A 13,011-nucleotide genomic window follows, 5' to 3' on the forward strand; every position below is an offset into this window, starting at 1 on the left:
AGTGCTCAGAGCCATTTGAACCATTTTTTGCACACCAAAAGGGTACAATCACGGTTAATAGGGATGCAGTCCCAAAATGTCCCTAGAGAAGGGCGGAAACGTTGAGGGTGTCAGCAGGGTCTAGTGTTGTCAAGACAGTCTTCTTGCTACTTATCGCACTGCAAACTGTTGTTTTTCGTGCTGAAATGTGAGAGAAGCAACGGCCCAGAGAAAGTCCCTTGATGCCAACCCCCGAGGCCTTTTCTTGCCGATTCTGACCGGCGGTGTGTCTGGAGTCTGGCAGCTCAGAAGAAAACCATGCCCGTTCAAAGCTGGGCGTCGCGTTCCTGAGTTGCATCGCAGAGACGCCAAAAGAAGGGGTGATATGTGGGTAAGAGGGGCTGGTATGAGCTTCCCAGGGTGTGACACGTGCACTATGGCGTTGGGTATAACTTTGGTGAAATTTGGTGCCAATAAGACGTCATTAACCCACTTTGCACGTCACGTGAACTTCTGATCTGTGGCCCTTTCTTCGCATGTGTCGACACCTTCTTGTTCGAAGTGTCGTCGGTTGTCGAGCCCGAGGGTGACGCCGCAGGGTGTCACACTTTTGCACCATTACAAAGATGTAATAAAATTATAAACAGCCGACCAGCTGCTATGGATAATGAATTTCTTTACCTAGGTTTCGACAAATATAAATTTGTCTTCTTCAGACGGTAGCCTAAGGACAATGAACATCATAGCTTACATTGGAAAAGTATGAAACTTAAGCCAAGAATAAATTTTAACACAAATTAGAGAACTCTTGCATTACAGAAATATGATAACGACGACTGGTACTTACAATTTTACATTAGTAAGGAGCAATGTACCATCGCCGTTTTTACAATTGTCGGTATAGGTCAAATTTTTTTATTGTTACTTTACCTAAGGCCGTAATTAATACTGGTAATTTACATGTTGCCTTTGTGCGCCAATTGGTCCATGTTTCACGGCACGAGCGCCACCTGCCCTGGTTTCAGAGTAACTACGCTCGCTGATTATAATCAGTCGGTTGTGAGCTCTGCAAGATCCATGAACTATTTTATATTTACGTGACAAACCCTAATTCTAGGGCTATATTTCATTTTTGACAAATGGATCTATGCCGACAATTGTAAAAACGGCGATGGTACATTAGTCCTTACTAATGTAAAATTGTAAGTACCAGTCGTCGTTATCATATTTCTGTAATGCAAGAGTTCTCTAATTTGTGTTAAAATTTATTCTTGGCTTAAGTTTCATACTTTTCCAATGTAAGCTATGATGTTTATTGTCCTTAGGCTACCTTCTGAAGAACACAAATTTATACGTATTTGTCGAAACCTAGGTAAAGAATTTCTTTATCCATTGCAACTGTTTATAATTTTATTACGTGGAACCGTTGCTGTTGTGCAGCTATGTTTAAAATATTGATTACAAAGATGGTTTGGAGACACCTTTGAGCTAAATTTCACACTCATGCATAGCAATGGGCGGCAGTTCCGGTGTTTTTGGAAAAAGTGATAGTTTAGTTCTTTTGCGCCGTCTATTTGAAAGGTACAGGATGTGTGCCAGCACTGGGTTTCTCCCTCTACTTTCTGCCATTATCATACAACACAAACTTGTCACCACTCTACCGTGTCGAACGGGTATCTCTGGCGCCAGCGAAAATGTTCCTCGGTATGTGGGGCCGTTGCCGCAAGGGCGCGGCTGATTGTATGACGTGTATCTGCGGTGAGGGTCGCTGCCGGATAGCTAGGGAGTTGCCGGACGGAGGTGGTCAGTTTTCTGCACGGAGAGACGGGGTTCGAGCCCCGGTGGCCGCTGTAGCTAGTGGGCTGGCGACGGGACGGGTTGCATGGCGCACTGGCCACACTTGTTTGTTGTCGGTGTGGCTGGTCCAAGGAGTCGCCGTGGGATAAGTGAGTCCCTGGGGAGACACGAACAACGTGGGTCTGTGAGGCGCCAAGTCCAACAGGGCTACGGAGCTGTTGCTGAGCGAACGCGGGTGGGCGACGGTCAGCACACACTGCAGTCGTGTGGAAAGAAACTCGATAGAGCGGCTGCTGTCTTCTGTGGCCACCCACACAACACTGCAGTGAATGCAAGGAGCAACTTCGGCAGATTAGGAGCAGCACAATCACCGTGCTTTTGAAGTTAACGTTGGTATCGTAGTGACGTTGGTTAAAGTCGACACACAGTGTGAAGGTGCATTAATTGCTGCCAATTTTAATCCACAGTGCTGCGGAAATTTTTGAGCGTTCTGTAATGGCTTGCTCGTGTATTGCATGCGGAGCATGCGATAGTGAATCTTATATCAGTAAGCAAGCCTCTGGAGTCAGTATACACTTGGCGCGCGACTATTTCTGCGGAAACAGTAATTTTGTTCTGTAAACAGTGATTCTAAATTGGGCTACGATTTTGTTGTTATAGAACCAGTTATTCACTGAAAACTTTTATTCTGTGACAGGTACATCATATGTGTAAGTGTATTACTGATCAGTTAATCATAAGAGTGGGTAGTTGAATATTGTTGCTAGTAGTTGATCGGGTATAACTGGGAGTTAGAAGGCAAGGAATAGTTATTGATCTTCATACTTGGTGCCTAATCTAGATAAGTTGAGTATTTAAAAGTATAATGAGTTACTAGTGTCATTATTACTAAGGGATGAGAGCTTGTTGTGTTGTGTATGGTTGCCTACTGTAGGACCAGATTACTTACTCTGTCTTTGATATTGTCATTTTAAAGAGCATATTTTTGGATTATAATTTGAGTTCTGCTAAAAAAATGGCTCTGAGCACTATGGGACTTAACATCTATGGTCATCAGTCCCCTAGAACTTAGAACTACTTGAACCTCACTAACCTAAGGACATCACATAATATCCAGTCATCACGAGGCAGAGAAAATCCCTGACCCCGCCGGGACCGAACCCGGGAACCCGGGCGTGGGAAGCGAGAACGCTACCGCACGACCACGAGCTGCGGACGGTTCTCCTAAAGTTTAATCCAGGTACAAAGAATTATTTGCTTTGGCTAGAGTGATTTATCTTCAATATAATGATTTTTTGCATCTGAAATAAATTGTTATTAAAACTGAGCCCACTTCAGTACAATTCCTCATACCTCCACACTATACCCATACACACAATACAGCCACCTACATTCAAAAGATACATTTAACACAAAACTCTCATACTTCACGAAGAAAAGATGTCATTGAGCAGGGAAACGAAAAACTTTCCAATTAGGTGGCTGAACCTACTCTGGAGGTCACCCAGCCAACCATGCTATACGACTTTACTTATATTGTAACCTCCCCACAGAATTTTTTAAAATTAGAACCATGAACCAAGTGTAACCTCCGCACAAAAATAATAATTTAAATGAATTTTATATATTGTAACCTCTGAACAAAATTGGCTCTCATTTATAATCTCTGTGCAGAAATGCATTCACATTTAATGTAACCACAAAATTCAATTCCTAAACCCAGAAATAATAAAAATATTCAGTAACCTGGTATATTTTATGACAACAGCAGCGCTGCGCCTCGGCCCTGTATTCTGAATAAAAAAAGGAAAAATTCTTACCTCAATAAAAACTGCGAATATATCTGCTGTTACGTAAAAACTTTTCGGCACAGCTTCGTGCAATGCTGAACTAAATTTTTTTCTGATTCTTGGAAGGAATGATCATGCATTGGAAATATTCATTAAATTGAAATGAATGCTTTTCTTTAAAAAATTACTTTATATTATAAAATTATTATTGGGGCATTTCTTTTTAAAAAGAAATTAATGACAGTTAATATACGTTACTAGATATGGGCAAGGCTGTTCTTTACCTTCTACAATAATACTCATCCTCCAAAGTCCCGACCAGAGCAGACTGCCGACACGCGCAGGCACGCGCCGACTACTGTCGACTACTGCCGACTAACGCAGACTACTAAAGACTACTGCCGACTAGCGACAAGCAGCAACTAACTACATACTACTGTCTGGTCAGAGACTCTGCCATGCCTCGCCCATTGCCGGCAACGCATACGTCTTACAATATTTGTCACATAAAAGCAGTAACTGATGACCATAACGATACACAACACTTCATCATACTGAAGAGAAAACAAATACGAATGTTTTACATACGGCCCACTTTCATGCTTCAGAGTTGTGGGTGTTTAATCCGATGGATGACACCCTCGTACAACCGGCTAGTTGAGTGAGTGAACCAAATGTTTCTCTCTTGTAGAGAAGGATTGCTATCACAACCACACAGCCATCTGTAGGCTAGAATTAACCTATCCCACGACGGGGTGCAGCGACGAAGATTAAGAAACTGGCAATTGTTTTTGGAAAAAGATAGGCCTGGCTGCGCTCCACTGCGGTGGGAATCGTTTAGGCGGCAGCTAGCAGGGGCACCGCCTTATCTGCCCCTTGTTTTGCTGACAGCGGAATGAAGTATCGACCGAGCGAGCGGAACCCGCTTCTCCGGGCGGTCTGCCCCCCCCCCCCCCCCCCCGCCTCACCCTGCCCTGCCCAGATCTGCCGGACTCTGCACGGCCGGCCATTATCAGTTAATTGGCGGGGAGTCGTTAAGCCTGTCCACGGGGCGCGCGCCAGATACGCCGCTCCGGGTGGCCCCACGGGGCGCCCGCGTCTCACACTGGCAGGCCTCAGAGAGATCCCACCAAGTTGTGGCCCGAGGTAGAGGACGTGCAACTGCGCAGTCACTCGCTAGCTGCGACAACCATCACACTGGCGGTCTCAAGATGTTGTCCTACTAAGGCGTGCTCTATTTAAAAGAGGCAAGACACATAACAGAAGCGTTACGCAAGCGGATTGCCCAAAGAAGACAATACCACATCAGGTGGACACTTCGAGTAAGAAATAACGCAACGACTGCGGTCAACATTCGCTATCCCTCATAGTCATCGAAATCTGCATTCAGCATTCATCCAAAGCGCTGGTGACACTCGTACACAAACGATTTATGACTTGTCAAAAAGTAATTGAGAATGCAGTTCACAGTATTCTCCCAGACAAGTCCAATAAATGGTATCAGAAACCGTGCTGCTAACTGGTTTTCATCCTTCGTCACTGAACAGACGTGGAGTGTTGTGTTGAGAAACCCAGAGAGTGCACACAATGAAACAGCCTCTCGAGATTACTCGATACAGGTGTACCACAGAGATCGATACTGAGACCACATATGTTCTCGTTAAATACGCGGGTTGTCCAGAAAGTAAGCTCCGATCGGTCGCTAAATGGAAACCGCGGTGAAAATCAGAAACATTTTATTTGCAAGAGTTAGCTACAGTTTCCACATACTTCTCTACATATTCGCCACTTCAACTCCAACATTTGTCGGAGCGTTATACCATATTTCCAACACCATCGTCATAGAAGGCAGCCGCCTGTGCTTTCCGATAATTCTGTATGCTGGTAGCCCGCGCCCAAGTGTTGTCTTCGTATCCAGCGTTTCATGTGAACAGAGATGATACTCAGGACGAGCCAATTAGGGCTGTGTTGTGGGTGGTCGAACACTTCCCATCGATAAGGCTGTAGGAGTGTCTTCACTGCGCCTGCAGAGTGTAGCTGAGAATTGCCATGAAGAAGGAAGTGTGTGACAGTTGTGTTATGTGGGCTGCATTCATAAAGGAGAAGCCTCTCAGGGGGCCCTCCTACTTGGCGGGAGACACCGTTGTTCTAGGCACCTTTACTCGCTCACAGCGAGCTCGGAACTGAAAAGAGCGTCTTGATGCGGTCAACTGTCGTACAAGAGACGCTACCTAACGCATCTGTGCAAAGTTTCATCGGGTTTTCACTGTGGTGTCCATTTCGCGACCGATCGGAACCCAGTTTCTGGAGAACCCTCGTATAAATGAAATGCCACTGAAGATACAAGAAGCAAAAATAATTGTTTTTTCTGTCGCTGCAACTATTATTATCAAGCGAAATGTGAGAAAATTCTTTCTTGAAATCCAGTAACTGGGTCTGTTATGGATGTTAGATAAAACATAATAAAGTAATTCTGTAGTGATTAGCGCCTGATCACATCGCCAGAAGCAATGCGTGGACGTAAATCAACAAATGGAACAGAATATTCTAAAACCTTAGGTGTTAATGTTGAGAAGAGCCTCAAGTTGAACTTACATGTTACAGACATTCTCAGACATCGAAGCTCTGCAATGTTAGTGATGTGGGTAACGACAACTGTTGGAGATGAAATTACTGAATATTACTTATACTAATTTCATTAACTGATGTATTATTTACCCTGTTCTGAAATACCTTGTAATTGCGGAAAATGTATTTATTGGCCAGAATCCTAATAAGATGTGCCCACTCTAGAACCTCTGCCCGCATCTCGTGGTCGTGCGATAGCGTTCTCGCTTCCCACGCCCGGGTTCCCGGGTTCGATTCCCGGCGGGGTCAGGGATTTTCTCTGCCTCGTGATGGCTGGGTGTTATGTGCTGTCCTTAGGTTAGTTAGGTTTAAGTAGTTCTAAGTTCTAGGGGACTTATGACCACAGCAGTTGAGTCCCATAGTGCTCAGAGCCATTTGAACCATCTAGAACCTCTTGTGGGCAGTATGTCAACAGTTGGGGACACTATCAACAGCTTCAAAGTACATTTCCCATCTTATGAAGTTTGTTGTCAACAATAAATTACATTTTGAAAACAATGGTAACATTCATGAGTATAATACTGGAAAGGAGGAGAGGGAGAGGGAACGAGACTCAGTGGGGGAAACTGAGGGAGAGTAAGAGGAAGGAGAGTCAGGGAGGGAGTACAAAGAAGAGGGAGAGGAAAGGAGAGTCAGGGAGGAGAAGGAGAGGGAAAGACAGTCACGGAGGGGAAAGAGCCAGAGGGAAGAGGAGTCAAAGAAATGGAGGAGAGGGAGAGGGAGTAGGAGAGGGAGAGGGACAGGGAAAGGGAGAGGGAGAGGGAGAGGGAGAGGGAGAGGGAGAGGGAGAGGGAGAGGGAGAGGGAGAGGGAGAGGGAGAGGGAGAGGGAGAGGGAGAGGGAGAGGGAGAGGGAGAGGGAGGGCGAGAGACCGATGGGCTTAGAGGAAGATGTCGAGGGTGAAAGAGTAAGAGAGTTACGTGAAACTCACTCAATTCTGAAGTAAACTTACAGTAGCCATATAACTGGTCTGCATGAAGTCATATTTATCACTGATGATAGTACTATAGTTATAAAACTAGCTCATTCCACATCAGAACGAGGGGTCGCAAAAGAAATCCTGTATTACGCATTAGGGTATTCTCTGGTGGGAGTTGGTGCGTCAGGGAGAGTCGAAAGAAATTCGTTGGCAGCGGAAACCTGTATATACTTCCTGACATTTTATTCTGGTAACTCGTGCTCACCTTGGGTAGGTTCTGGTTGGTAAGCATTGTTATCATTGACTGTGGTGCACGATGCACAGATGTGACACACCTGTCTGTTGCTACACCTAACCAGCCTCACAGCAGGGAGACCTTGCGACGTGTGCCTACTCAGGTGCCAGGAGTGCTAGGTCAGTTGCATCCATGACCAGGCTTGATGTGAGTCGATAGAGGCATCCAGGTACGAACCCCAGACCAGCGTCTGGCTGGTGGTGTCTGACATTGGCCAGCACACAGTGGCTCGGAGTGTCTCAGTTCGACCCTCGGTTCATCAATGCTGCGGCTGCTCCACCTGATAGAGGGACCTGTAAGAATAACTGTTTAGTGACGGTGGTCTCACGTCCATTCCTACACCGCACTGGACGCTGACTCGATGCCTCGAAGATTTGATGCTTAGCCTGGGCAGAGAGACAGAACGAACTCGCGTTAAAGCAGCAGCGCGGCTGCCGCGAATGTCACGCGCACCGCATGCTGTAGCAGCTGTGGTTTAGGTGACTCGCTGACCACCGAATGCGGCGCCTAGGTTGCTGCCCTTCAGTAACGCTGCGGCGCAGCATTACAGGAAATGGGTCTTACAGCAACGAGCCATCTCGCCTTCAGCTTGTGTCATTACATATGAAACAGGCAGAATACTCAATAACTAACTAACTTTGGAACAATGATGGATGCAACCTCTACATCTACGTCTTGGTCATTACATGACATACATTGGAGTACAAAGTGTACGTGAAAAGGAGAAATATCTGGCATGTAGTAACAAATTAATTATTAATAAGTTTTTCGGAAAGTATTCGTCTGGAGTGTAAAACGTAGTTGATAAACACTATACACAAGAAGTGGAGAGGCGATTACTACATGTGGTGCTACAAAATAGTGTTAAAGATTAGGTAGGTACATGAGATAATGAAGAGGTACTGAATATAATTAGGGAGAAAAGAAATCTGTACACCACCTTAGGCTAAAAGAGTGGATTTGTTGATAGGGTATATCCTGAGGCATCGAGGAGCAGTCAGCTCGGTTGTGGAGGAAAGAAAGGGAGTGTTAAATTTATAGAGGGAGACCAAGGTTTGACAACAGTAAGCAGTTTCCATAGGACGTAATCTACGGTAGCCTTCTATAGGGTGAAGTAGCACTAACAAACACTTGCACGAAACCAGTAAATGAAATGAAATGATCGTATACCACTAATGGCCGGGACGCCCCACCAGTGGAAGTTCCGCTACCGAGTTGCAAGTCTTTTGAGTCGACTCCACAATGGGCGACTTGTGTGTCGATGATGATGAAATGATGATGAGAACAACACAACACTCATTCTCCGAGTGGAGCAAAAACACCGACCCAGCCATGAATCGAACGTGGACCCGCTGAATGGCTCTCAGACGCGCGCGCTGACCACTCAACTAAGGAGACGGACACCAATCCTGTCTTTGGACTGAAAATTTTAACAACTCCGTTTTCTAAGAGGATTCCCTGAACTTTCTGAGAGGGTCTCTCCACGCTGGACATTATCTGTCTTATATCGGCTCCCACGACAGTTGTTGAGCAATTCTGGGACAGTGACGTGCCGACTGAGCAAACCTGCGACCTGCCGAACAACTCCTCTTGGGATTTCTTTCTCTCTCTTTCGTTACTTCATTTTTGTGAGTGTCCTAGACTCATTAGCAATACGCTAGATCTTGTCGAACGAGGATTTTGTGAGCGACTTCTTTCGTGCGTGAATTACAGTTCCGTTGAATTCTTCAGTGCCATGACATGCTTCGAGATGACACCCTTCGAGATGGTCAAATCACTGCTCGAACAAAGCTTACGAGATGGAGCAAATTTCTTTTTTTTTCATTGTTTTCTTACACGGTGTTTCAAAAATGACCGGTATATTTGAAACGGCAATAAAAACTAAACGAGCAGCGATAGAAATACACCGTTTGTTGCAATATGCTTGGGACAACAGTACATTTCCAGGCAGACAAACTTTCGAAATTACAGTAGTTACAATTTTCAACAACAGATGACGCTGCGGTCTGGGAAACTCTATAGTACGATATTTTCCACATATCCACCATGCGTAGCAATAATATGGCGTAATCTCCGAATGAAATTACCCGAAACCTTTGACAACGTGTCTGGCGGAATGGCTTCACATGCAGATGAGATGTACTGCTTCAGCTGTTCAATTGTTTCTGGATTCTCGCGGTACACCTGGTCTTTCAAGTGTCCCCACAGAAAGAAGTCACAGGGGTTCATGTCTGGCGAATAGGGAGGCCAATCCACGCCGCCTCCTGTATGTTTCGGATAGCCCAAAGCAATCACACGATCATCGAAATATTCATTCAGGAAATTAAAGACGTCGGCCGTGCGATGTGGCCGGGCACCATCTTGCATAAACCACGAGGTGTTCGCAATGTCGTCTAAGGCAGTTTGTACCGCCACAAATTCACGAAGAATGTCCAGATAGCGTGATGCAGTAATCGTTTCGGATCTGAAAAATGGGCCAATGATTCCTTTGGAAGAAATGGCGGCCCAGACCAGTACTTTTTGAGAATGCAGGGACGATGGGACTGCAACATGGGGCTTTTCGGTTCCCCATATGCGCCAGTTCTGTTTACTGATGAAGCCGTCCAGGTAAAAATAAGCTTCGTCAGTAAACCAAATGCTGCCCACATGCATATCGCCGTCATCAATCCTGTGCACTATATCGTTAGCGAATGTCTCTCGTGGAGCAATGATAGCGGCGCTGAGGGGTTGCCGCGTTTGAATTTTGTATGGATGGAGGTGTAAACTCTGGCGCATGAGACGATACGTGGACGTTGGCGTCATTTGGACCGCAGCTGCAACACGGCGAACGGAAACCCGAGGCCGCTGTTGGATCACCTGCTGCACTAGCTGCGCGTTGCCCTTTGTGGTTGCCGTACGTGGTCGCCCTACCTTTCCAGCACGTTCATGCGTCACGTTCCCAGTCCGTTGAAACTTTTCAAACAGATCCTTTATTGTATCGCTTTTCGGTCCTTTGGTTACATTAAACCTCCGTTGAAAACTTCGTCTTGTTGCAACAACACTGTGTTCTAGGTGGTGGAATACCAACACCAGAAAAATCCTCTGTTCTAAGGAATAAACCATGTTGTCTACAGCACACTTGCACTTTGTGAACAGCACACGCTTACAGCAGAAAGACGACGTACAGAATGGCGCACCCACAGACTGCGTTGTCTTCTATATCTTTCACATCACTTGCAGTGCCATCTGTTGTTGAAAATTGTAACTACTGTAATTTCGAAAGTTTGTCCACCTGAAAATGTACTGTTGTCCCCAGCATATTGCAACAAACGGTGTATTTCTATCGCTGCTCGTTTAGTTTTTATTGCCGTTTCAAATATACCGGTCATTTTTGAAACACCCTGTATATATGTGAAGAAGATAACATGAACGCTTGGCACAGGGTACTGATAATATGTATCTATTATATCGACTCCAGTTTCCTGATAGATTTCTAGAAAGTGTAGCTGGTTGGGGGTTTCCTTGCCTATAAAATATGAAATACGCAGCTGCGCAGCCACTGTAATCAGCCTCGTCGTGGAAATACACTGGAATATGGATAATTTTAAATAATCGTAGAACCTTAAATCACCCCGAATAAGAGCTCCTAGAAATCTGAAGGCACTGACATCAATAATAGCACAGTCAAATGATACAGGATGTTCTCGTTTATTTACATTGATCGCATTAGATTCAGCTGCTAATAAGAAACGTCCTGCGATCCTCTTGTCCCAGGGGAACGGCAGATGAACAAAGGCGATGATCACTCTTCTGGCTGGACAATGACTCACATGTGAACAGTGAGGCACTCCACTGTTCTTAGATACGCTATCTGTGGCCTGTGTACCACACCACATTCGCCGGGTTGTAAGATGGCTTTGTGTTGGCAGAGTGCAGCTGGCGTGTTGCCGATTACGCAGAGCTGCCTCTCGAAATCAGTGACACGCAGTCTGTGGGGATTTTCTTATTCTCTTTGATCTTGAGTCCACAGTTCCCAAGAAATTTCTGAATAAGTTCACAGCGCCTACTACTGTTCATTTTTATTCTATTTTATTTGGCTAGAGATAACCGAGAACAGAGGAAGAGTTGGGTCTTTGTATTTTCATGTTCACGTAAATTGACTGACAAAATAAAACGCTAGTCCAAGAACCCAAAGGTTAACACCTGCTTCAAAATACGTACCATCTCTAAGCGATTTTTGAATCATACAGATAATAAAGCTTCGCCATGTTCAGATTCACGCATTTTCAAATCTAGTTGTGGAGATTGTTCAGTTTTTACATGGTGGTAAGACCGGTAGCCAGGGAATGTTCTATATTCGACGACTTGCTCACTGCTGTAAGCCTTTCAAGAAACACTAGTATACTCGTAAAACAATGGCGTTCCAACTACATAATATTTAACTGGAACATCCTTCATCAGTTAATGCACGAAGAAGCAGTTTCACATTGCTCTCTCTACAAGGCTCGTACAAGCGTTCTTTCTTGCTAATGTAATTTCATCATTCGATTAGAGCTATCCTACTATCTCTGGTACTACACTGTATATTTATGTACATGTACATGTACATGTATATCTGACAACACGCACATAGACCCGTAACTTGCGCGGCAACTCCAAGAAAATCAAATGGCTCTGAACACCATGGTCAAAGGTCATCAGTCCCCTAGAACTTAGAACTACTTAAACCTAACTAACCCAAGGACATCACACACACCCATTCCCGAGGCAGGATTCGAACCTGCGACCTAAGCGATCGCATGGTTCCACACTAAAGCGCCTAGAACCGCTCGGCCACTTCGGCCGGCGCGCGGCCAGTCACGCAGGAAGTACGAGTCCTCTCTCGGGCATGGGTGTTTGAGTTGTTGTTAGTTTAAGTTAGTTTAAGTAGTTGTAAGTCTAGGGACCGATGACCTAAGTAGTTTGCTCCCTTAGGATTTCACACACATTTGAAAAATTTGGTCCGTAACAGGAAACAAGAGCAGGCCGTAAGTTGCCATTATTTGTAATAAGTATTATTCTATAATTTTATTTAATTAGAATTTGCAGAGAAATAACATTTTCCAGCTTCTTCCCTAACGCTTATTACTAACTAAATTTAAATATATATTGTCTTAAACAAGTGCTAAGATCTCATTCCTTTCATTTCTCTTTTCGACACCGTTCCTCACAAGCGTCTTCCAATCAAAGTGCGTGCCTATGGAACATCGCCTCAGTTGTGCGACTGGATTCGTGATTTCCTGTCAGGAAGGTCACAGTTCGTAGTAATAGACGGAAAGTCATCGAGTAAAACAGATGTAATATACAGCGTTCTCCAAGGAAGTGTTATAGGCCCTTTATTGTTCCTGATCTATATTAACGGCATTGGAGAGAATCTGAGTAGCCGTCTTAGATTGTTTGCAGAGGAGACAAACTATTTCAGATGGGAATAGCTCGAGGTTCTACCGAGACCTTCTCACCTGAAATAGGTAGAAATAGGCCATTCCCAACCAACATGCTACATAGGCTATATTACACATCCAGATACAGTGTATCACTTCCCTATACATATTGCAAATTATTTCTACCACACTCAGTGTTAGATTC

This window comes from Schistocerca cancellata, chromosome 8, assembly GCF_023864275.1.
Source record: "Schistocerca cancellata isolate TAMUIC-IGC-003103 chromosome 8, iqSchCanc2.1, whole genome shotgun sequence".
NCBI classification, from domain to species: Eukaryota; Metazoa; Arthropoda; class Insecta; order Orthoptera; family Acrididae; genus Schistocerca; species Schistocerca cancellata.